The sequence below is a fragment of the Aotus nancymaae genome, unplaced genomic scaffold, assembly GCF_030222135.1.
Source record: "Aotus nancymaae isolate 86718 unplaced genomic scaffold, 86718_ANA_hifiasm-v0.15.2.pri h1tg000008l, whole genome shotgun sequence".
Lineage (NCBI taxonomy): Eukaryota > Metazoa > Chordata > Mammalia > Primates > Aotidae > Aotus > Aotus nancymaae.
The window spans coordinates 58,740,393-58,765,726 of record NW_026988419.1 but is presented as its reverse complement, the minus strand read 5'-3'; the positions used below and the strand labels follow the sequence as shown (position 1 = coordinate 58,765,726).

Here is a 25,334-nt window from a genome sequence, read left to right as displayed (position 1 = left end):
TTCTGAAAAACAAAAGTCATAAAAGTAAGCTTTATCAGAGATGAAAACTTATTTTAAAGTTGAAATCATCAGAAGTATTGATTCTAGCCTTTTGGAAGCTAACATTCTATAGGACAGAGATAGACAATGATGATAAATACAATTAAGTGAACTACAAAGCAGAGAAAGGGAGATCAGAAATCATTTCCAAATTCACCTACACATATTCCTGAGCCATTTTTCTAGATACACATTTCTACATCTCTAATAGGGAGGACTAAAGTACAGCTCCATCTCATGTCTAAAACTGTTAGATAAATGGTAAGAACTAAAAGAAAAAACTTTAAATTCCATCTACACAGGTTTAAATATTATTTAGTGGGCCCCAAAGTACCAGAAAAACAAAAGTAAAATATTTATGAAAACTAAATATTAAATTACAGTGTGCACGTAAGATCACAAAACTTGAAAGTAAAAAGAGATATTGTAAATCTATTAAACTATTAAGACAGTAAATATACATTGAAGCTGGGCGCAGTGGCTCACGCCTGTAATCCCAGCACTTTGGGAGGTCAGCGGGCAGATCACAAGGTCAAGAGATCGAGACCATCCTGGCCAACACAGTGAAACCCCGTCTCTACTAAAATATAAAAAGTAGCTGGGCGTGGTGGCTTGCGTCTGTAGTCCCAGATACTCAAGAAGCTGAGGCAGGAGAATTGCTTGAACCCAGGATGCGGAGGTTGCAGTGAGCCGAGATTGCGCCACTGTACTCCAGCCTGAGGCCTGGCGACACAAGACTCTGTCTCAAAAAAAAAGAATAGTAATATACATTGAAAGCTTGAAGCAGAAACAAAACAACATGGTAATGGTACATGAAAAAATGATTCATAGCCAGACACGGTGGCTCAGGCCCGTAATCCCAGCACTCTGGGAGGTCAAGGCGGGTGGATCACCTGAAGTTGGGAGTTCAAGACCAGCTTGACCAACATGGAGAAACCCCATCTCTACTAAAAATGCAAAATTAGCCAGGCTTGGTGGTGCATGCCTGTAAACCCAGCTACTCGGGAGGCTCAGGCAGGACAATCACTTGAACCAAGGAGGCAGAGGTTGCAGTGAGCCGAGATCACGCCACTGCACTCCAGCCTGGGCAACAGAGTGAGACTCTATCAGAAAAAAAAGAAAACTAAAAAAAAAAACTATGCTGAGGGGAAAAAAAAAAACAAACAAAAAAACTCACATTGAGGAAAAACTTGTCAAGATGGAGTAACAAGAACCAAATTTACTCCCTCATCTTAAACAATTAGAAAATTGGGGAGGATGGAGGGTTGGGAATATATATGGAATATATGGAACAATATATGGAGCAATATATGGAACAATGGTTTTCGGACATTAGATAATAGGCAGTGCAAGACTATGACCCTTAAGAGAAGGGAAACAAAAAGGTGAGCCCAAGACCTATACCTACTGCTTAGAGGCACTTTCCAGACTGTAGCAAAGGGAAGGGAAACCCAAGAGAGCCCAGTGGCGTCAGTGAGTTGAGAAAACAGAGACAGAACTTAGCAATGCTAAGGCAGAATTTGAAGGACTGAAAGAGAACTCTGGAGACATGCAAATAGGCCCCCCAAGTCTTAGGCTGAGTGGAATTTTGGCTTTCATAAGTGGAAACACCCAAGGCTAGGGAAAAAAACAGCAACAAAGGAATGGGCAAAAGAATAACCAAGAATGAAACAGAGCTGGGAACAGTTCGTGTTCCCAACAGCCAGAACGGCGAAACCTCAAAATACATGGAAATCATGTAGAATCTTCTGAAGGGCACTGCATTACCAGTGCAGATAAATTCACTCAAGACTAAAAGTTGCTCTGAACCCACTCTAATATAGCTCAAAGATAAGCCCTGAGTCCAAGTAACTTATCTGCACTCCAGAACAAAATCCAACACTAACTAAGGAATGCAACTTAATCAACAATCAATAACATAAAGTTCAGACATTCTGGCATACAGTCAATGTTTTCTAGACATGCAAAAACAAAAAACAAAAACAGAAAGATAGGACCCATAAGCAGCAGAAAAATTTAACTAAAGACATAGACCTAAAAGTGATGGAGATAATGAGACTAACAGATCCATTTTCCTTATGTTCAAGAAGAGAGAGGACAGAAATGAAAGCATAATGATGGAAACAGAAGATATAAAGTAGAACTGTATCAAACTCATAGAAATTAAAAAGTAAGGCCAGGTTACGGTGGCTCATGCCTGTAATACCAGCACTTTGGGAGGCCAAGGCAGACGGATTACAAGGTCAGGAGATCAAGAATATCTTGACCAACATTGTGAAATCCCATCTCTACTAAAAAAAAATATATAAAAATTAACCAGGCGTGGTGGCACGTGCCTCTAGTCCCAGCTACTCAGCAGGCTGAAGGCAGGAGAATCACTTAAACCGGGGAGGCAGAAGTTGCAGTGAGCCAAGGTCACACCACTGCACTCCAGCCTGGGCAACAAGAGAAAAACTCCATCTCAAAAAAAATAAACAAATAAAATATCAGCAGTGAGGAATACACCAGGTAGAATTAACAGTAGAATAACACTAGAAAAAAACAGATCAATGAATTTAATTACACAGCAATAAAAAGTATCCAAAATAAAACACAGACTAGAAAAGCGAATAGAACCTCAGTGAGCTGTGGGATAATAACAAGGTGGTCTTGAATTATACTGGAATCCCAAAAAAGGGAAAGAGGGGAGACAAAACAAATATCTAAAGAATTAGTGGCTGAAATTATTCCAAATTCATTAAAAACTAAAATTGCAGATCCAAAATACTCTCAAACCCCAAACAGAATAACTATTTTTTTTAAGAGCCATAACTAAATAGCTGAAAACAGTGATTAGGAGAAAATCATCAAAGTAACCAGAAGAAACTTATTCATTATATACAAAAGAACAGACGCAAATAACAGAAGACTTTTTATAAGAAATTATGCAAGCGAGAACAAAATGGAGAGACATTTAAAGTACTAAATGGGGCTGGGCACAGTGCCACATACCTATAATCCCAGCAAAAAAAGGCCAAGGCGGGTGGATCACTTGAGATCAGGAGTTTGAGACCAGCCTGGCCAACATGGTGAAACTCCATCTCTACTAAAAATACAAAAATTAGCCAGACATGGTGGAGGGTACCTACAATTCAAGCTTCTCGGGAGGCTGAGGCAGGAGAATCACTTGAAGCTCTAAGGCGAAAGCTGCAGTGAGCCAAGATCACACCATTGCAGTCTAGCCTAGGCAACAGACAGAGACTCTGTCTCAAAAATAAATAAGTTTAAAATAAATAAAAAACTAAATAAAAAGTAATAAAGAGATAACACTGACAATCTAAAATTCTCAACACACAGAAAATACCCTTCAAAACTGAGGATAAATAAACTCTTCAAGCCAGCATGGTGGCACATACCTACAGTCCCAGCTACTTGGGAAGTCAAGACAGCCTAGAAAACAAAGCAACACTCAGTCTCCTTTTTTTTTTTTTCCTCGAAATGGAGTATTGCTCTGTCACCCAGGCTGGAGTGCAATGGTGGCATCTCAGCTCATTGCAACCTCCACCTCCTGGGTTCAAGCGATTTTCCTGCCTCAGTCTCCCAAGTAGCTGGGGTTACAGGCGTGCGCCACCACACCCAGCTAACTTTTTGCATTTTTAGTAGAGATGAGGTTTCACCATGTAGGCCAGGCTGGTCTAGAACTCCTGACCTTGTGATCTGCCCACCTCAGCCTCCTGAAGCACTGGAATTACAGTGTGAACCACTGTACCCAGTCCCACCCAGTCTCTTTAAAAAAAAAAAAAAAAGCTTTTCAAACAAAAGCTGGGACCGTTCATTGCCATCATACCTGGTGACAAGAAATATTAAAGGAAGTTTTTTCGAGCAGCCCTATGACAAGCCCACATGGTTAGAAAATGACCCTCTTTTCAACAGCCATGTGAGTAACCCATCTTAGAATGGATCCTCTAGTCCCAACCAAACCTTCAGAAGATTACAGTCCCAAATTAGATTTTTATTACAACCTCATTAGAGATGCTATGCCAGAACCACCCAGCTAAGCCACTTTCAAATTTCTGGCCCATAGAAACTATAAGATAACAAATGCCTGTTGTTGTTTTTTGTTTTTTGTTTTTTTTTTTGTTTGTTTGTTTTGTTTTGTTGTTTTTTTTTTTTGAGGCGGAGTTTCGCTCTTGATACCCAGGCTGGAGTGCAATGGCGCGATCTCGGCTCACCGCAACCTCCGCCTCCTGGGTTCAGGCAATTCTCCTGCCTCAGCCTCCTGAGTAGCTGGGATTACAGGCACGCGCCACCGTGCCCAGCTAATTTTTTGTATTAGTAGAGACGGGGTTTCACCATGTTGACCAGGATGGTCTCGATCTCTTGACCTCGTGATCCACCCGCCTCGGCCTCCCAAAGTGCTGGGATTACAGGCTTGAGCCACCGCGCCCGGCCATGCCTGTTGTTTTAAGCCGCTAAGTTTTTGTTTGGTTGGTTTTGTTTTTGAGACAAAGCCTCGCTCTGTCACCCAGGTTGGAGGGCAGCCACGAGACCTCAGCCCACTGCAACCTCCGACTCCCAGTTTCAAGCGATTCTCCTGCCTCAGCCTCCCAAGTAGCTGGGATTACAGGCGCCCATCACCACGTCTGGAATTTTTTTTTTTTTTTCATGGAGACGAGGTTTCACCATGTTGGCCAGGCTGATCTCGAACTACCAACCTCGTGATCCACCCGCCTTGGCCTCCCACAGTGCTGGGATTGCAGGCATGAGCCACCACACCCTGCCAGCTGCTAAATTTTGGAGTGATTTGTTACACAACAATAGATAACTCTTAAAAACACTATCAACCAACTAGACCTAATTGACAATAATATAACACTACACCCTACAAAAGCTGGACACTCATCATACTGTTGATAAAATATGTCTCAGTAAATGTAACTTAAAAAATTAAGCAGGAATGGTGGCACACACCTGTGGTCCCAGCTACTCCAGGGGCTGAAGTCGGAGGATCACTTTAGCCCGGGGGGGTTGAGGCTGCAGTGAGCTGTGACAGTGGTGCTGCAGCACTCCAGCCTGGGAAACAATGAAACCTTGTCTCAAAAAAAAAAAAAAAAAATTGGCCAGGCACGGTGGGTCACGCCTGTAATCCCAGCACCTCGGGAGGCCAAGGCAGGTGGATCATCTGAGGTCAGGAGTTTGAGATCAGCTTGGCCAACAGAGTGAAACCCCATCTCTACTAAAAACACAAAGAAACAATTAGCCAGGCAAAGTGGCAGGCGCCTGTAATCCCAGCTACTCCAGAAGCTGAGGCAGAAGAACCGCTTGAACCTGGGAGGTAGAAGTTGCAGTGAGCTAAGATCACGCCACTTCACTACAGCCTGGGCAACAGGGGTGAAACTCCATCTTGAAAAAAAAAAAATTACATTTAAGAAAACTGACATTACTCAAAGTAAGACCGCAGAACACAATGGGGCCGGGTGCAACGGCTCACACCTGTAATCCCAGCACTTTGGAAGGCTGAAGCAGGTGAATCATCTGAGGGGTCAGCAGTTTGAGACCAGTCTAGCCAACATAGTGAAGCACCGTCTCTACTAAAAATACAAAAATTAGCTGGGTGTGGTGACATGTGCCTGTAGTTCCAGTTACTCAGGAGGCTGAGGCACAAGAATCACTTGAACCCAGGAGGCAGTGATCGCAGTGAGCAGAGACCGTGCCACTGCACTCTAGTCTGGGTGACAGAACAAGACTCCATCTCAAAAAGAAAAAAAAAAAAAAAAAACAGCCAGGTGCAGTGGCTCACACCTGTATTCCCAGTACTTTGGGAGGCCAAGGCAGGCAGATCACACTGTGCTCATGAGTTCGAAACCAGCCTGGCCAACATGGTGAAACCCCATCTCTACTGAAAAATATACAAAAATTAGCCAGGCATGGTGGCGTGTGCCTGTAATCCCAGCTATTCAGGAGGCTGAGGCAGGAGAATTGCTTGAACCTGGAAGGCAGAGGTTGCAGTGAGCCTCTGATCGCACCACTGCACTCCAGTCTGGGTGACAGGGAAAGACTCTGTCTCAAACACAAAACAAAACAAAACAAAAAAAAACACAATGGAATTACACTGGAAATCACTAACATGATAGCTTTAAAAATTCCCCGAATTTAGAAATTAAATAAATAACATACCACTAAATAACACACAGGCCAAAAAAGAAATAAAAGTAGACTGAAACACTTTTTTTCTACCTATCATAAAGACCAAAAGTTTGATGACATACTATGCTGGCTAGGTAGTTAAGTAATGGGTACTTTCATACTGACAGAAGGAGTACAAATTAGCATACTATACATGAGAACAATTTGGCAAAAATATATCAAAAGTATAAATGTACATCCATTTGACCCAATAATTAAACGGTGATTTAGAACAGGATCTCTTAATTTTTCATCTTTTTCATCATACCCATGGAGACATTTTCTCAAAGTCCAAGAAAGAATTTTCACATTATTTCCAGATGAGTCAACCTGGAGGAAGATAGAGTCTAGCCAAAATAACAAAAATTCTATAATTCCCATAATTTTCAATGGTTTTAAGAAACAATTAAAATATCAAAATCAGAACTGATTCAAAAAATCCAGGCTGCATGGTCCTAAAACATTAAATGATAATGTTTTCATGAAAGCAAGAAATTATCTGGGTTTAAGAATCTATTATTATAGTATTTTAATACCAGCATTAAGGATGAACATTTTTTAACCTTTTCCTAATCTCAACACATAATCCCTTAAATATTCTCTATTGCTTTTTTTAGTCTTAAAAAATACCCAGAAAAATTCTTTACCCTGAAATTTTATAACTATATTAGCTTGAATTCATTTCAGATTAGAAATAAGGTAATATAAAATACTTATCAATATTTTATGTTGTATTTCATAAGGCAGATAGTGGTACATGAATGTCCATTATAATGAAATTCTTTAAACTGTACACATACATTTTATAAACTCTCTCCTGAGTATATAAGTTTATAATACCAAAAAAAACCCTAAGATTTATCAATACGGAAACTCTTAATCTGAGTTAAAACTCCTATCAATATTACTCTAAATAAACCCTATAAGGCATCACTTCCCACTTTATCAATGACGAAAATAGAGTTAACTCTAATTACCAGTGTTAAAGTTCCAGTTTACAAAAACCTAAACCTCTTTCTTTTAGAGTACCTAATTACAAGATAGGAAACTGAGTCCATGATGAGAAATATAACTTCCAAAACTATGGTAACACATTAACAATTTCAGAGACAAAGAAGAACATCTACCTTATTGGGTTTTTTCCTATTGCCATTAAAAAACTATTTGCTAATGTATATTTTTGACTAGAATTTTTTATATTATTAATTATAACATATAACATTTGTAAACTTTTTTATATATATACTTTAAGTTCTGGGATACACGGGCAGAATGTGCAGGTTTGTTACACAGGTATACACATGCCATGGTGGTTTGCTACACCCATCAACATGTCATCTAGGTTTCAAGCCCCAAACGCATTAGGTATTTATCTTAATGCTCTCCCTACCCTTGCCCCGCATCCCCTGACAGGTCTCAGTGTGTGATGTTCCCCTCCCTGTGTCCATGTGCTCTCATTGTTCAACTCCCACTTACAAGTGAGAACATGAGGTGTTTGGTTTGTCCAAGAAGTCCCAAGCATTTTTAAACAGCTTTCTCTTTTCCTTTCTTCTCTCCCTCATTCACTTTTACACACATTACACATATAAACAACACACACAAATACATGCAGATTTTTTAATAAACTAAGTTCCTTTATTTAAAAAAGTATGGGCCGGGCACGGTGACTCATGCCTGTTATCCCAGCACTCTGGGAGGCCGAGGTGGGTGGATCACCTGAGGTCAGGAGTTCGAGACCAGCCTGGCCAACATAGCAAAACCCCATCTCCACTAAAAATACAAAAATTAGCCAGGTGTGATGGTGGGGATCTATAGTCCCAGTGACTTGGGAGGCTGAGGCAGGAGAATTGCTTGAACTTGAGAGGCAGAGGTTACAGTGAGCCAAAATAGCATCACTGCATTCTAGCCTGAGCAACAAAGTAAGACTCCGCCTCAGCCAGGTGCAGTGGCTCACGCCTGTAATCCCAGCACTTCGGGAGGCCGAAGCAGGTGGATCACGAGGTCAAGAGATCGAGACCATCCCGGTCAACATGCTGAAACCCCGTCTCTACTAAAAATACAAAAAATTAGCTGGGCATGGTGGCGCGTGCCTGTAATCCCAGCTACTCAGGAGGCTGAGGCAGGAGAATTGCCTGACCCCAGGAGGCGGAGGTTGCAATGAGCCGAGATCACGCCATTGTACTCCAGCCTGGGTAACAAGAGCGAAACTCCGTCTCAAAAAAAAAAAAAAAAAAAGACTCCGCCTCAAAAAAAGAAAAAAGAAGAAGAAAAACTGTATGTACATTTTAAGAAAGAACCCATACATCTTTGTAATTGCCTGACAAAAAGACCCTGCTCATAGCTTATCATAAACTGGTAAAAGATAAACCAGTCATTACTAGACAAAATTCAAAGTTCTAAATAATTGTCTGCCTCCTGCCCAGCTCTTCTCCATGAACCCTATTCACCTATTCCCAACCTGGGTTTCTCATTGCAGCTAAAGACAGCACCATTTTCTCAAGCATTCGTAAGTAACTATTCCCTCTCAGATTTCAAACTGGAATTCAAATAGTTATGTGTTGGTTATATTTAGGCTATCATATGGTAAGTAAAGCCAAAACACAGCTATTTAAAAATTTACATTCGTTCATTGTTTTGGTTTGGATGAGATCTCAAGTTAATTATTTAATTTAGTCATTATTCATACACATCTTTGCTAATAATCTTATTTGGTTGAGAAAAAACATAAATTTCTATATCCATAAAAACTTATGGATGTCTTAGAGGTTTCTGTTTGTTTTGTTGATTGCCTGTTTTGTTTTGTTTTGTTTTGTTTGAGATGGAGTCTCACTCCTTCATCCAGGCTAGAATGAAGTGGTAAAATCTAAGTTCACTGCAACCTCTGCCCCCCAGGTTCCTCCTGCCTCAGTCTCCTGAGTAATTGGGATTACAGGCACCTGCCACCATGCCCAGCTAATTTTTTTTTTTTTTAATTTTTAGTAGAGATGTGGTTTCACCATGTTGGCCAGATTGGTCCTGAACCCCTGACCTCAAGTGATCCACCCACCTTGGCCTCCCAAAGTGCTGATTACAAGCGTGAGCCACCACACCTGGTCTCAATTTGTTCTTAAAGGGCCAGATAGTATTTTCTACTTTGAGGGCCATGGGGTCTGTTCTAATTACTCAATTCTGTTTTTATAGAGTGAAAGCCGCCACAGGCAATAAGCAAATAAATTAGTGTGGTATGTTCCAATAAAAGTTTACTTACCAAAATAAGCTGCCAACACTTGGGCAATAGTTTGCCAACCCCATGTTCCGAAAGGATCCAAAAGGATGTAGAGCCATAAAAAAAGAAAAAAACAAAAGCCTACCTAATCTTATTGATCAAATTAATCCACTATTCTATTCATCTATTAATCAAATGAGGTCAGTGCTCTTAGATTGTAAAGAGAGTGTCTAAAACAGAAATCTGAGTCATTGTTTCAAAGGTCTTTAGGTACATTTCAACTATAAAATGAAGAGTTGCTAGTAAATGACCTCCAAATTATGCTCTAGCATTAAAATTCTATGTGCTCATCTACAAATAGGTACTCTAAATGCCAGAAAGATTAAACCACATTGCCTTCTAATCATAAATAATTACCAGGAAAAAATAACCATGGAGGACAAAGTTACAGGCAATATGAATACCTCTCAAAAGATGTCTTCATGTAAATGGTTCAGCAGTAAGCAAGAGAGTGGTTCACATTTCAAACCAATATTTATTCAGCACACACTCCAATTCAGAAGACATGAGCCCCAGCTCTGTCACTTAACTTTCTACTCATTGAGTAAGATTCTCTATTATCTTTAACTTCACCATAAAATGAGGACAATAATATCTACCTCAAAGACTATTGGGTAGGAAAGAGTTTGTAAAAAGTAACACAAAATAGAAAATTAGTAACTGGGTACGGTGACTCACACCTGTAATACCAACACTTTGGGAGGCTGAGGCAGGAGCATCGCTTGATTGAGCTCAGAAGTGTGAGACCAGTGGCCGGGCATGGTGGCTCACGCCTGTAATCCCAGCACTTTGGGAGGTCAAGGCGGGTGGATCACGAGGTCAAGAGATCGAGACCATCCTGGTCAACATGGTGAAACCCCGTCTCTACTAAAAATACAAAAAAATTAGCTGGGCACGGTGGCTCGTGCCTGTAATCGCAGCTACTCAGGAGGCTGAGGCAGGAGAATTGCCTGAACCCAGGAGGCAGAGGTTGCAGTGAGCCGAGATCGCGCCATTGCACTCCAGCCTGGGTAACAAGAGTGAAACTCCGTCTCAAAAAAAAAAAAAAAAGTGTGAGACCAACCTGGGCAACATGGTAAAACCCCGAGTATGCAAAAAACAAAAAAATTAGCCAGACATGGTGGCACACGCCTGCAGTCCTAGCTACTCAGGAGGCTGAGGTGGGATAATTACTTGAACTCAGGAGGTCAAGGCTGCAGTGAGAAGAGATTATGTCACTGCACTGTAGCCTGTGCAACAGAGCGAGACCTTGTCTCAAAAAAAAAAAAAAGGAAAAGAAAATTAGCAAGATGGTGGATGTTAATAAAACCATATCCTATCAAGACCTAAAACAAGTATGAATAGTCTAAGCATACCCATTAAAAGACAAAGACCATCAAACTGGATTTCTATCTCTTTCTCTCTCTCTCCCTCCCTTCCTCCCTCCCTCTTTTCTCTTTCTCTCTCTCTCTCTTTCTTTCTGAGACGGAGTCTCACACTGTAGCCCAGGCTGGAGTGCAGTGATGTGATCTTGGCTGACTGCAACTTCCACCTCCCAGGTCCTGGTTTAAGCAATTCTCTGGCCTCAAGTCTCCCGAGTTGCTGGAATTACAAGTGTGCACCACCATGCCCAGCTAATTTTTGTATTTTTAGTACAGATGGGGTTTCACCATGTTGGCCAGGCTGGTCTTGAACTCCTGACCTCGTGATCCACCCATCTTGGCCTCCCAAAGTGCTGGAATTACAAGCGTGAGCCACCATGCCCAGCCAGACTGGATTTTTTTTTAAAGCAAAACACAAATTTAAGTTAAAAGCAGAATAGAAATGTAACCAAGGATAAACATTTTTCTAAGAAAAAGAAAACATTTATTATTATTTTTTTTCTCTTCTTTTCTCCATGTCTCCCTGTTCCTGTTTCCTACTTAGCCCTTTAAAATTCAATTGTAACTTTATACTTCTCCTTTAGCTAACACTCCTTACACAGGGCAAGTTCATCTAACTATGTGCTTAGAAGATCCAGAGCAGGCTAGGCACAGTGGCTCATGCCTGTAGTTCCACCACTTTGGGAGGAGGAGAAGGGAGGACTCCTTGAGTCCAGGAGTTCAAGACCAGACTGGGCAATAAAGTGAGACTTCGTCTCTACCAGGAAAAATTTTTAATTAGCCAAGCATGGGAGGATTGCTTGAGCCCAGGAAGGGAAGGTTGCAGTAAGCCAATATCATGCTGCTGCATTCCATCCACCAGGAGACTGCCTCAAGAGAAAACAGTTGACTTACAACCCAAAGTGTGTCCACTATGAAACTCTCCACTACTGGAAGGCTGCCTTAAGAGACAACAGTCCAGCTATAACCGAAAATATGCCCACTACAAAACTCTTCCCTACCTGCAGGGTTTTTAGTCACTTTTACAACCTAATCCTGCCCACAAAACAGTCATCAGCTCAATCTCCCAGTAGATAAGGCACCAAGCTGGGATGCAGACCCCTACCTGCTTCCCTCCTCTCCTACATGCCATTTATGTTAGGTCCCCTTTCTAAAAATGCTCACTTTCTGCCAAAAAGCAAAGCAGCATCCTTAAAGCAGGAAGCCTTCTACTCCTAAGATGCCTTTGGAATAAAGTCACTTTATACCAGACCTTGTTCTTATTAACTGGATTCTGCAAGCAGCAAACAATTGAATCTGAATTTTGGTTAGAGACAGGGATATACCATGTAAATTTTATCTGACTTAACAATATCTGACCAAATGTATAGAAAACAAGCTAAAAGTTCCTAATTTAAAAATCAGGCCGGGCACTGTGGCTCACACCTGTATTCCCAACACTTTGGGAAGTTGAGGTGAGTGGATCATTTGAGTTCCGGAGTTCTAGACCAGCCTGGCCAACATGGTGAAACCCCATCTCTTCTAAAAATATTAAAACTAGCTGGGTGTGTGTGGAGGAAAAGGTAAATATTAAATTTGAACTCAATTGAATGTGGACACAAACAATGGTCACCAAGTCCCAGAATAGGCTGTCTGAGGCATTCATCAAGTACCACTTCGGAGAAATCTCTATTTCAATATATTCCTATACTTTAGTTATTGAAAAACAATAGATAATCACAAAAACAAATTGACCTTTTTGTGTTCCTTCAGCCTAGTCACAAAAGGCCCTCATGACTGGGCTTCATGCCAAACAACTCATTACAAAAAGAGCTAGGGTCCCAGACTGCACCAAAGCTTCATGACTCCTTGTCTGTGCATGGACAAGTGGCCGACTCTGGAGCCCAGGCTGTCGCTTCCTAGTCTGGTGGTGAAAGCTCCTTAGTCTGGTGAGTGTAAATATATATATATATCTTTTCCCTTATCCCCTCCATTGCAATTTGCTTATTATATTATTTGCTTATTAATCATTTGCTTATCATATCTGCATTGCCATTTACCTAGGACAAAGGTTGTTTACCCCTAAAGGTATTGTGTGTATGTGTCTTTTCTTCTCCCCTCGCACGTTTTCCCCACAGAACAGTGTGGTAGTGGGCGCCTGTAATCTCAGCTACTCAGAGGCTGAGGCAGGAGAACTGCTTGAACCTGGGAGGCAGAGGTTGCTGTGAGCCGAGATCACCCCACTGCACTCCAGCCTGGGCGAGAGAATGAGACTCCTTGTCTTAAAAAAAAAAAAAAAGAAAAATTAAAAACTTGACATAACATGTTTTCAAGAAGATCTACTCATATATACTATTCATATATATAACCGGTATGGGATCCTTCCCCAAAAGGAGATAGTCGTCTCCCAAAAACAGATCAGAAAGCAATAGGCTTTCTGGGAGCACATATATGAAAGAAAGTTCACTTAAGTAACTGCCCTAATTGAACTTAAATATAAAAAAGTAAATAGAACTGTAACATAGAACATAATACTGTACTGCAAATATGTGCATAATTAAAGAAGTGAAGCATCTCATTTAAAAGTAATTTGTTCTCTGCAAGACAGGCAATACCACTTTTTCTTCTATCTGTTATAATCAAAGTGCTACTTAACCCTAAAGACCAAAAAAACCCTATAATAATACTCTTAATTTCAAAAATACTCCTTATTAACATAAGTAAATTAAATCTGTATCTAAAACAAAGTCGTTGGGATAAATCTGTATCTAAATAACAAGGTCACTGGAATAACCCCTTCATCTAAAGCAAACAAAAAAACAGATAAAATAAATGAACCAATGATTTTCAAGATATTGGACATCAGCCAATGAAGGACAGTAATCTCTGATAGATGGGAAGCAAGTGACGTGACACCATGTGTCATAGCTTACTTCCTTGACAGAGTTTCTAGGCCACAGTAAAGGAAGGAGAATCAAAATGGGGCCAAACTCCGTGAAGCTGAGAAGAGAGAACCAAGCATCTAGGAAACTCAATGCTGCTATAGTTTACAGGACAGAATTCCACAGAGAAATAATCCCAGAAATCTACAAAGAGTTCTCCTGAGTATTCGACTATTTACCAGAGTACTAATTAGCACATATATGAGTGGAAACTACCCAAGGCCAGGGATAAAATCATTTGAAAGGATTGGGAAAAAATACATGCTCACATATAAGGTTTAGAATGGTGTCTATTCCCATCAGCCAAACAGACAGAAAACTTGTAATTCAAGAGGCATTAGATAGATGACACACAAGTATCTTTCTCAGTAGTGGAGAATAATTAGCACCAGACTAAGCATTTCTTCAGATTCAACAAATTATAAAAGCAAGACCTAAAAGAATCAAACTGACTCCAAGAAAATTATACACCAAAACAGTTTTTCATAAAAAGACAAAATTTCAAGCACCCAACAAGGTAAAACTCACAGTATGAGGGATCCAATATATGGAACACAATGAAGCAGGAAAACAACATCTGTAATAAATAATCAATCAACTGAAACTAACACAGGTGGGGTGCTGTGGCTCATGCCTGTAATCCCAGCATTTTGGGAGACAGAGGAGGGCAGGAGGTCAAGACCAGCCTGACCAATATGGTGAAACCACGTCTCTACTAAAAATACAAAAATTACCTGGGCTGTGGTGGCACGTGCCTGTAATCTCAGCTATTCAGGAGGCTGAGGCCAGAGAATCGCTTGAACCTGGGAGGCAGAGGTTGCAGTGAGCCAACAACATGCCACTGCACTCCAGCGTGGGCAACAGAGGAAGACCCTGTCTCAAAAAAAAAAAAAGAAACTAATCCAGACTAACACATGTTAGAATTAGAACATTAAAAAGTTTTTATAACAGCATTCATAGTTCAAAAGTTAAGTAGAGGCCAGGCACAGTGGTTCACATTTGTAATCCCAGCACTTTGGGAGGCCAGGGCAGGTGGATCACTTGAGGTCAGGAGCTTGAGACCACCCTGGCCAATGAAGTGAAACCCGTCTCTACTAAAAATATCAAAAAAAAAAAAAAAATTAGCCGGGCACGGTGGCAGGTGCCTGTAATCCCAGCTATTTGGAGGCTGAGGCAGGAGAATCACTTGAACCTGGGAGGCAGAGGTTGCAGTGAGCCAAGATGGTGTCACTGCACTCCAGCTTAGGCAATGAAGCAAAACTCCATCTCAAAAAAAAAAGTTAAGTAGAAATACAGAATATATAAAAATAGACCCAAATTGTACCCGTAGGAATTCAAATTTCAATGTCTGAGATAAAAAATACACTGGATAGGAATAACAGAAGAATAGAGAGGGCAGAAAAAAGATTAGAGGACCTGAAGATTTAGCAATATAACAAAAATAAAACCAAAAGAGAAAAAAAAAGACTCAAAAAATTAAAATGGCATCAGTGAGCTATATTATAAGCAGGGTACCGCACATGTAATTTGAGTCCATAAAAGTGTGGTAAAATAGAAAAATATACAAAGAGGCTGGGTGTGGTGGCTTATGCCTGTAATCCCAGCACTTTGGGGAGGCCAAGGCAGGCAAATAACCTGAGGTTAGGAGTTTGAGACCAGCATGACCAACATAGAGAAACCCCATCTCTACTAAAAATACAAAATTAGCCGGGCGTGATGGCACATGCCTGTATTCCCAACTACTCAAGAGGCTGAGGCAGGAGAATCGCTTGAACATGGGAGGTGGAGGTGGCAGTGAGCCGAGATCATGCCACTGCACTCTAGCCCAGCGACAGTGTGAGACTCCGTCTCAAAAAACAAAAAACAAAAAAAAAAGAAAAATATATAAAGAAATTATGCTCTTTGCAGATGCCACCAGTGCTGCTGGGAGTCCAGTACTACCAGCCATGGTCAACCCCACATTGTTCTTCAACATTGCTGTCAACGGCTTGTCCTTGGGCCCCATCTCCTTTGGGCTGTTTACAGATGAGGTTCCAAAGACAGCAGAAAACTTTTGTGCTCTGAGCACTGGAGAGAAAGGATCCGGTTACAAGGGTTCCTGCTTTCACAGAATCATCCCGGGTTTATGCGACAGGGTAGTGACTTCACACTCCATAATGGCACTGGCAGCAAGTCAATCTACGGCGAGAAATTTGGTGACGAGAACTTCATTTTGAAGCATAAAGGTCCTGGCATCTTGTCCATGGCAAACGTGACGCCCAACACAAATGGTTCCCAGTTTTTCATGTGCACTGCCAAGACTGAGTGGTTGGATGGCAAGCATGTGGTCTCTGGCAAGGTAAAAGAAGGCATGAATATTGTAGGGGGCATGGAGCACTTTGGGTCCAGGAATGGCAAGACCAGCAAGAAGGTCACCATTGCTGACTGTGGACAACTCAGTGTGACTTGTGTTTTATCTTAACCACCAAACCATTCCTTCTGCAGCTCAGGAGAGCAGACCTCCACCCCATCTGATTCAGTGTCCTGGAATCTCTGTGCTCTTGCTGCAGTTCCCGTTGAATTCCATGTTTTCCTTATGTCCTTCCATGCCTAGCTGGACTGCAGAGTTAAGCTTATGAAATAAAAACTAAATAACAAAAAAAGAGAGAAAGGAATCATGCTAAAATTTGGTGAAAATTATAAACTCACAAGTCTAAGAAGCTCCACAAACCTAAAAAAAAAAGATGAAAAAAACTATACTGAGGCATATTATAACCAAATTGCTCGGAACACGGATAAAGAAAAAATCTGAAAAGCAGCCACAGAAAAAGGCATGGTAAGTACAGAGGAGCAAAGATAAAGATGAGACTAGATTTCTCCTTGGAAACAGTGCAAGCAAGAAGACACTGGAGCATCTTTACTCAAAGAGAAGCCTGGGCAATACTGTGAGACCCCCATCTCTACAAAAAAACCAAAAATTTTTTTAAAATTAACCAGGCATGGTGGAACATACCTGTAGTCCTAATTATTAAAAACTTGGAAGGCAGAAGCAGGAAAATCATTTGAGCCAGGCGTGTGAGGTCACAGTGAGCTATGACTGTGCCACTGGACCGGACCCTAGCCTTGGAGACAGAGCAAAACCCTGTCTCTTAAAAAATAGATAGTAAATAATTTTTTTTTTAATTTAAGTACTATAAGAAAAAATGTCCACCGAGAAAAAAAGGTCTTATTTCCAAAGAAATTATCTTTGAAAAATAAAGGCAAAAAGGGGGCAAAATAATGACATTTTTAGGCATATAAAAAAAAGGAAGAATACATCATTAGCAAGTCCACACTGCAAAATATTCAAATTTACATAAAGAACAAAGAGCACTGGAAATAATAAGTAGATGGGTAAGATTTTTTAGTTATTATTTAAATCTCTTTAAAATTATTGTGTGTAAATAAAAATAACATATTCAGGGGTTTATTAAATATATAAAAGTAAAATGTATGACAACAATAGAATAAAGGCCTACAGGGAAATTTTAAAAGGAGCAAACTATTATAAGATTTCTGTACTACACATAAAGTAGTATAAGTAGACTGTGATAAGTGAAAGATATTATAAACTGTAAAGCGATCAGTAAAATAACAAAAGAGTTACAGTTCATAAGCCAACAAAGGAGAGCAAATGAAAACATAAAAAATAGTCTGAAAGAAGGCATAAAAGAGGGAAAAAGCAAACGAAGTATAGAGAGGATAAACAGGAAACAACAATGGACTTAAACTATATCAACAATTATTTTACATGTAAATGGTCTAAGTACCATTGTCAGAGATTTTAAAACTGGATTTTAAAAAAGCAAGGCAGGCTGGGCGCGGTGGCTCACGCCTGTAATCCCAGCACTTTGGGAGGCTGAGGCGGGTGGATCACGAGGTCAAGAGATCGAGCCCATCCTGGTCAACATGGTGAAAGCCCGTCTCTACTAAAAATACAAAAATTAGCTGGGCATGGTGGCACGTGCCTGTAATGCCTGCCTCAGGAGGCAGAGGCAGGAGAATTGCTTGAACCCAGGAGGCAGAGGTTGCAGTAAGCCGAGATCGTGCCATTGCACTCCGGCCTGGGTAACAAGAGTGAAACTCTGTCTCATAAAAAAAAAAAAAAAAAAAAAAAAAAGCAAGGCAAAACAAGATCAACTGAAGGACAAAAAAAAAAAAGTTTAAAGAAAAGACACCAACAGTTTATAAGAAAAAAAAAAAACTTTGGCCAGGCACAGTAACTCACGCCTGCAATCCCAGCACTTTGAAAGGCCAAGGCCAGTGGACTGCATGAGTCCAAAAGTCTGAAACCAGCCTGGGCAACATGGCAAAACCCCATCTCTACAAAACACTACAGAAAGTTCACTGGGTGGGGTGGCCCACACCTACAGTCTCAGTTACTCAGGAGGCTGAAGTGGGAGGATCACCTGAGAGGCCGAAGTGGGAGGATCACCTGAGCCCAAGAGGTCAAGACTGCAGTGAGCCATGATTGTGCAACTGCACCCCAGCTTGAGTGACAGGGTGAGATGCTGTCTCCAAAAAAATAATTTTAAAAAACACTTTAACAAATACATGCCATGTTGACAATAGTCAAAAGAAATATGAGTGAGTGATGACATTAATATCAGACAAAACAGACTGAAGAATAAGGAATATTGCCAGGGATAAAGAGGACATTATATAATGATAATAAGTTAATCCACCACAAAGACATAACAATCCTAAGTGTACACCTAACAACAGAATTCCAAAACACAAGCAGCAAAAATTGACAACTGCAAGGAGAAAGAGACAAATCCATGATTATAGTTGGAGACTTCAACACCATTCTCAGTAACCAAGAGAACAAGCAGACAGAAAATCAGTAAGAACATAGAAGACTTGAACAACAGTATCAACCAACTTGACCAAACTGACATTTATAAAACACTACACCCAACAACAGAATAATAAGCATTTTTTTCTAATGCACATGGAATATTCACCAAGACAGACCATATTCTGAGCTATGAAAGAAACCTTCAGTATTTAAATTAAACTGACGTCACAGAAGTATGCTATCTCACCACAATGGAATTAAATTAGAAATTACTGATTGGGCACTGTGGCTCACATCTGTACTCCCAGCACTCTGGGAAGCTGAGGCAGGTGGATCGTTTGAGTCCAGGAGTTCAAGACCAGCCTGGGCAACATGGCAAAACCCTGTCTCCACTAAAAATACAAAAATTAGCTGGGCATGGTGGCATGCCTGTAGTCTCAGCCATTTGGGAGGCTGAGGCACAAGAATCACTTGAACCGGGGAGATGGAGGCTGCAGTGAGCTGAGGTCACATACCACTGCACTCCAGCCTGGGCAACAGAGAGAGAGAGACTCCTGTCTCAAAAAAAAAAGAAGAAGGAGAAGGAGAAGCAGCAGCAGCAGCAGCAAGAAATTACCAATAGTCACAATCTGAAGGAAAAGAAAAAAAAAATCCTCAAAATTTCCTTTTTTTTTTTTGCGATGGGGTCTCACTATGTCACCCAAAATAAAGTGCAGTGGCACCATCCTGTTTTACTACAGCCTCTACCTCCCACACTCAAGTAATCTTCACACCTCAGCTTTCAGAGTACCTGGGACTACAGGCACGTGCCACCATGCCCGGCTAATTCTGCTAGTTTTTATAAAGATGGGGTCTTACCATGTTGACTGGGCTGGTCTCAAACTCCCAAGTGATTCACAACCCTTAGCCTCCCAGAGTGCTGGGATTACAGGCATAAGCCACCACTCCCAGCCTTAAAAACCTCAGAACTTCTAAATGACCCATTGGTTAAAGAGGAGATCACAGAAAATAGAAAATATTTTGAACTGAATAAAAATGAAAACATATCAAAAATGTTGGATACCTGTAGTGTTACAGGGAAATTTACTATGAGGGAAATTCATTGCATTGTATCTTATTAGAAAAAAAGAAAGACTATAAATCTAAGCTGCCACCTTAAGAAACCAGAAAAAGACTAGAAAATTAAATTCAAACAAAACAAAGTAAGAAAATAATAAAGAACAGATATCAATGAAATTGAGAACGAAAAAAAAATCAGAAAAACCAAAAGCTGGTTCCTTGAAAAAGTAACAAAAGTGATAAAGAAATGAAAAAGGCAGCCGGGCACAATGGCTCACACCTGCAATCCCAGCATGTTGGGAGGCCAAGGTGGCAGATAATCTGAGGTCAGGAGTTCGAGGCCAACCTGGCCAACATGGTAAAATGCCATCTCTACCAAAAACACAAAAAAAACTAGCCACGCATGGTGGTGCACACCTGTAGTCTCAGCTACTGAGGAGGCTGAGGAAGAAGAATTGCTTGAACCCAGGAGGTGGAGGTTGCAGTGAACTTAGATCACGCTGCTGCACTCCATCCTGGGCAATAGAGTGAGATCCTGGCTTTAAAAAAAAAAAGAAAGAGGAGAGGATATCACTACATACCTTATAGACATTGAGAAAATAAGGACAAATATTAGAAACAACATTTTGCCCATAAATTCAACAACTTGATGAAATGGACAAACTTCATGAAAGATTCAAACTGTCAAAGCTCGCACAAAGAAAAAAAGCACTGAATAAATGACATAGGTCACTAAAGAAATTGACTTTGTTAAAACCTTATTCAACAAATACTACAGTTAAGTTAAAAACCTTCCAACAACAAATATTCCAAACCTAGGTTGTTTCATGAACACTGTCAAGATATTTAAAGGAGGAATAATGTCATATTCTACACAAACTCTTACAAAATAAAGAAGAGGGTGCCCTTCCCAACTCATTTATGAAGCCAGCTTTACCCTGATACCAAAATCAGACAGAGATATTGCAAAAGAAGAAAACCACAGCACGATATATCTCTTGAATACAGATACAAAAATCCTCATGTCAAAATACAAGCAACTTAAATCCAGCAATCTATAGAAAGGATAATACATCATGACAATGTGGATTTTATCCCAGGAATGCAAGACTGGTTCAATATTCCATAATTATTCCATGTGTAATACTACATAGATGGCATTATGGTTTGAATATGTGACCTCTCCAAAACTCATGTTGTAACTGAATCCCCACCGTGGTTGTATTAAGAGGCATAGCCTTTGGGGAAGTGATTAAGTCATTAGGACTCTGCCCTCTCAGATGGATTAGAGATGGATTAGTGCCTTATAAAAGGGCTGGAGGGAACTAGCTCAGGCTCCTTTTGCTTATCCACTCTTCCACTATATGAGGACACAAGATATGCCCCTTTTGCCCTTTTCACCACTTCCACCATGTGAGGATGCAGCAGAAGGCCCTCACCAGACCCCAAATACGAGTGCTTTGATCTTGGACTTTCCAGCCTTCAAACTGTAAGAAATAATTTCTGTTCTTTATAAATTACTCAGTCTCAGGTATTTTGTTTTAACAGCACAAATGAACTAAGCCAGAAATTGGTATGAAGAAGTGATATTGTTGCTATAACAAATACCTGAAAACATGGAAGTGGCTTTGGAACTCGGTAATAGGTAGAGGCTGGAGCAGTTTTGAACTGAATGCTAAGAAAAGCTTAGATTGCCATAAAAGGAGCATTAAGGATAGTTCCGGTGAGGGTTCAAAGGAAAAAATGGAATGTTGGTAGAAATATGGAGAGTAAAGGCCATTCTGATGAACTCTTAAACAGAAATGAGGAATATCATATCTCAAACTGGAGGAAAGACCATTCTTTTTATAAAGTAGCAAGAAATTGGCTGAATTGGCCAGGCGCAGTGGCTCATGCTTATAATCACAGCACTTCGGGAGGCCGAGGCAGGCAGATCACGAGGTCAGGAGTTCAAGACCAGCCTGGCCAATATAGTGAAACCATGTCTCTATTAAAAATACAAAAATTAGCTGGGCATGGTGGTACGCGCCTGTAGTCCCAGCTACTAGGGAAGCTGAGACAGGAGAATCACTTGAACCCGGGAGGTGGAGGTTGCAGTGAGCCGAGATCGCACCACTGCACTCCAGCCTGGCAACAGAGCAAGACTCCCTCTTAAAAAAAGAAAAAAAAAAAAATTGTCGGGCCGGGCGTGGTGGCTCACGCCTGTAATCCCAGCACTTTGGGAGGCCAAAGCGGGTGGATCACGAGGTCAAGGGATCGAGACCATCCTGGTCAACATGGTGAAACCCTGTCTCTACTAAAAATACAAAAAATTAGCTGGGCATGGTGGTGTGTGCCTGTAATCCCAGCTACTCAGGAGGCTGAGGCAGGAGAATTGCCTGACCCCCGGAGGCGGAGGTTGCAATGAGCCGAGATCACGTCATTGTACTCCAGTCTGGGTAACAAGAGCGAAACTCCGTCTCAAAAAAAAAAAATTTTTGGCTGAATTGTATCCATGTCCTACTACTTTGTGAAAGGCAAAATATAAGAGCTATAAACTAGGATATTTAGCAGAAAAAACCTCTAAGCAAAGTGTTCAATATACTGCATGGCTTCTCTTAGCTGCTTATACTAAAATCCAAACAGAGACAATGGTGAAGATGAAATTTATAATCAAAAAAGAAGCAGAATGTAAAGATTTGGAAAATTTTCAACCAGGCCATGTAAAGAATAAAAAAGCATGCTTAGGAGAAAAAAAAAAAGGATGTGGCCAAGGTGTGACTGTTTCATCAAGACAATGGAAGAATGGCCCCAGAAGCTGTTGAGATCTTTGAGACAGCCACACCCATGGCAGGCCCAGAATGCCAGGGCCTTGAGGGAAGAACTGTTTCAACTGAGGGGTCCAGGGTACCTGTGGAGCCTCAGGGCTTGCTGCACAGCACCACCTCAAGTCTCTGCTCCCTGCATTCCAATGCAGTGCTCCTTGCACCCAACCTGCAGTTCACGCAGCCAGGATGCTGCTAAGGCTGCCACTCCCAAAGGAACAAGCAGTAAGCAGCCTTCGCAGTGCCCCCATGTTGCTAACTCTGCAAGCTGTGGAGGAATGGCTTCCTCCACCTAAATTTCAAAGTATGTACCAGAGAGCCTGAGGCCCAGGCAGAGAACTGTCACAGAGCAGGGCAGCAGCAGAGTCCCCACAAGGGCAATGCCTAGTAGAGCCAGTGAGGGGTAGGTCCACCAGAGAGAGTCTCCACAAGGGCAACACTCAGTAGAGCTGTGGGGGCAGGGTTGCCCCCAACACCCCAGAACCACAGTCACATAGTCACCAACCTGCAACTCCAGCCTGGGAGAGCCAGAGGTACCGGATTCCAACCTGTGAGAGGTACAGTGTGGACTGAGCCCAAGAGAGGCTACAGTGGTGGAGCCACCAGAAGCCTTGTGACAGAGCAGGAGCACTGTCATCTCATCTGGGACAAACACCACCATTTCAAGTTCCAGCTCCCTTTCTAGCCTCATGCATTTCAAAGAAATCACTCCTCTGCTAACTACAAGCAGCCAGAAAAAGGAGACAGTGAAACACAGGTAAGACAGCTCAGAGGGAGGTGGAGGGAAAGTCTCTTGGGTAACTCCAAACTTCACACTCATACAATGGGCCCCAGTAAAACAGTGGGCCTTAATAGCACATTCCTTTCCCTTCAAGTGGACTAAGATAGGGATGCTAAGATGGAGGGGTGGGTATGCCTGCAGCTGCAGAAACATATATGGGAACAGACACACAATTCTCCCTCCCAGATAAGCATAACAATGAAACACAGAAGCAGTCCAAGTCTCTGATAAACTCTCCCACCCTGAATCCTTAAAAACTCTTAGTCTGTAAGAGAGTGGGCCTCTGACCTAACTGGGCCAGAATGCTACTCTCAGGTTTGTTTTCTTTAAAATAAATCTGTCTTGACTGGTAAGCCACCTTTTGTGTTACTTTCCATTTTTTAATTCTTACACCTTGGGGACCCAAACTCTAACCCAGTGTGTCCAGAAAGCAAGACAATTATTCTCAAGCCTTAGGATTTAATGTTTGCCTTGCTGAGTTTTGCACTTACTTGAGATATGCTACTCCTCTTTTATTGCATATTCCTCCCTACATAAGGGAAACATGTGTCCTTGATTCTCTCACCATTGCAGTGTTTGTGTGTGTGCATGTGTGCTTTATTGGGTGCATAACAGATGTACATAGTTTCTGAGTACATGTAATAATTTAATACATTCATATAATTTGCAAACATCAAACCAATGTACTTGGGATACCACCACCTTAAATATTTGTCTTTTTATGCTACAGCCATTCAAATTCTTCTCTTCTAGCTATTTTGTAATTTACAATGGATTATTGTAAACTACAGTTACCCTACTGATCTATCTAACATTAGGTCTTATTTCTTCCATCAAACCATATATTTGTACCCATTAATTAACTTCTCTTTATCCCCCTCCTCCTTTCTCCCTTCCATCTGGTAATCACCAATCTACTCTCTACCTTCATGAAATCCACTTTTTTAACTCCCACAGGAGTGAGAACATGAGATATTTGTCTTTCAGCCCTGGGCTTATTTCACAACATAATGGCCTCCAGGCCCATCCATATTGCTACAAATGACAAGATTTCATTCTTTTTATGGCTACATAATATTCCATTGTGCATAGATACCACATTTTCTTTATCCATTCTTCCATTAGTGGGCATTTAGGTTGATTCCCTATTTTGGCTACTATGAATAGTGCTGCAATAAACATGGGACTTGAGATCTCTTTTTCATATATTGATTTTCCTTTTTTTGCATATATACCCAGTAGTGGAATTACTGGATCACATGGTAACCTATTTTTAGTTTTCTGAGGAACCTCCATGATGTTCTCCATAGTGACTGTACTAGTAATAATTTACATTCCTACCAACGGTGTAAGACATTGTATTTTGAAAGCAGGTAATTTGACTTCACAGGTTCACAGCTAAAGAGAAATCTGCCATAGGATGAAGCATATCTTTCTGAGTCTCACCACATCTAATTGAGATGATATTTAGATGAGACTCTGAACTTTAGACTTTTGAGCTGGTATAGAACAAGACTTCTGGAGCTACTGGAATGGAATGAATGTATTTGTATGTGAAAAGACATAAACTTTGTGAGGGCAAGGGGCAGAGGCAGAACACCACAGTCTGAATGTGTGTCCTCTCCAAAATTCACACTGAAATTTAACCTCCATTGTGGTGGTACTAAGAGGTGGAAGCCTTTGGCGATGTGATTAAGTCACGAGGGCTCTGACTTAAGCAAGTGCTGGAGGCAACTAGCTTAGGCCCCTTTTGCCCTCTTCCCTGCTTCTGCTATGTGAGAATGCAACAAGAAGGCCTCACCAGACATACACACACACACACACACACACACACACACAAAGCCTTAATCGTGGACTTCCCGGCCTCCAGACTGGAAGACATAAATTTCTGTCCTTTCTAAATTACTCAGTCTGGTTTTACAGCAGCACAAAAAGACTAAGACTGATGGCAATTTATGTATTCTACTATAAAGTATTCCATTGTATAATTAAACTAGAGTTCACTAATCTCATTGTTTCCATTTTTCCCTATTTCAGTGTTACAGTGAATATACTTGAATATGTATCTTTCTGCAACCTCCTCATATTTAATGTGATGCCAGTCAGCATCTTAACAGAAG

General features: G+C 41.0%; 1 protein-coding gene and 1 pseudogene across 8 annotated transcripts in view; one reads left to right on the top strand and one right to left on the bottom strand.

Annotated features, from left to right (window-relative positions):
* The window catches only part of UBR3 (ubiquitin protein ligase E3 component n-recognin 3), a 254,046-nt gene that overhangs the window by 217,306 nt on the left and 11,406 nt on the right, over positions 1-25,334 (bottom strand). The window contains exon 1 of one of the 8 annotated variants that reach the window (XM_064373362.1): positions 14,486-15,601. The exons of 6 other annotated variants lie outside the window; for them this stretch is intronic. The gene's annotated coding sequence lies outside the window, so the exon portion shown is untranslated. Of the gene's footprint in view, positions 1-12,869; positions 13,061-14,485; positions 15,602-25,334 lie in introns of those variants that run through there. One more of the 8 variants, XM_064373363.1, reaches the window with a different exon arrangement.
* LOC135273684 (peptidyl-prolyl cis-trans isomerase A-like) lies at positions 15,698-16,212 on the top strand (annotated as a pseudogene).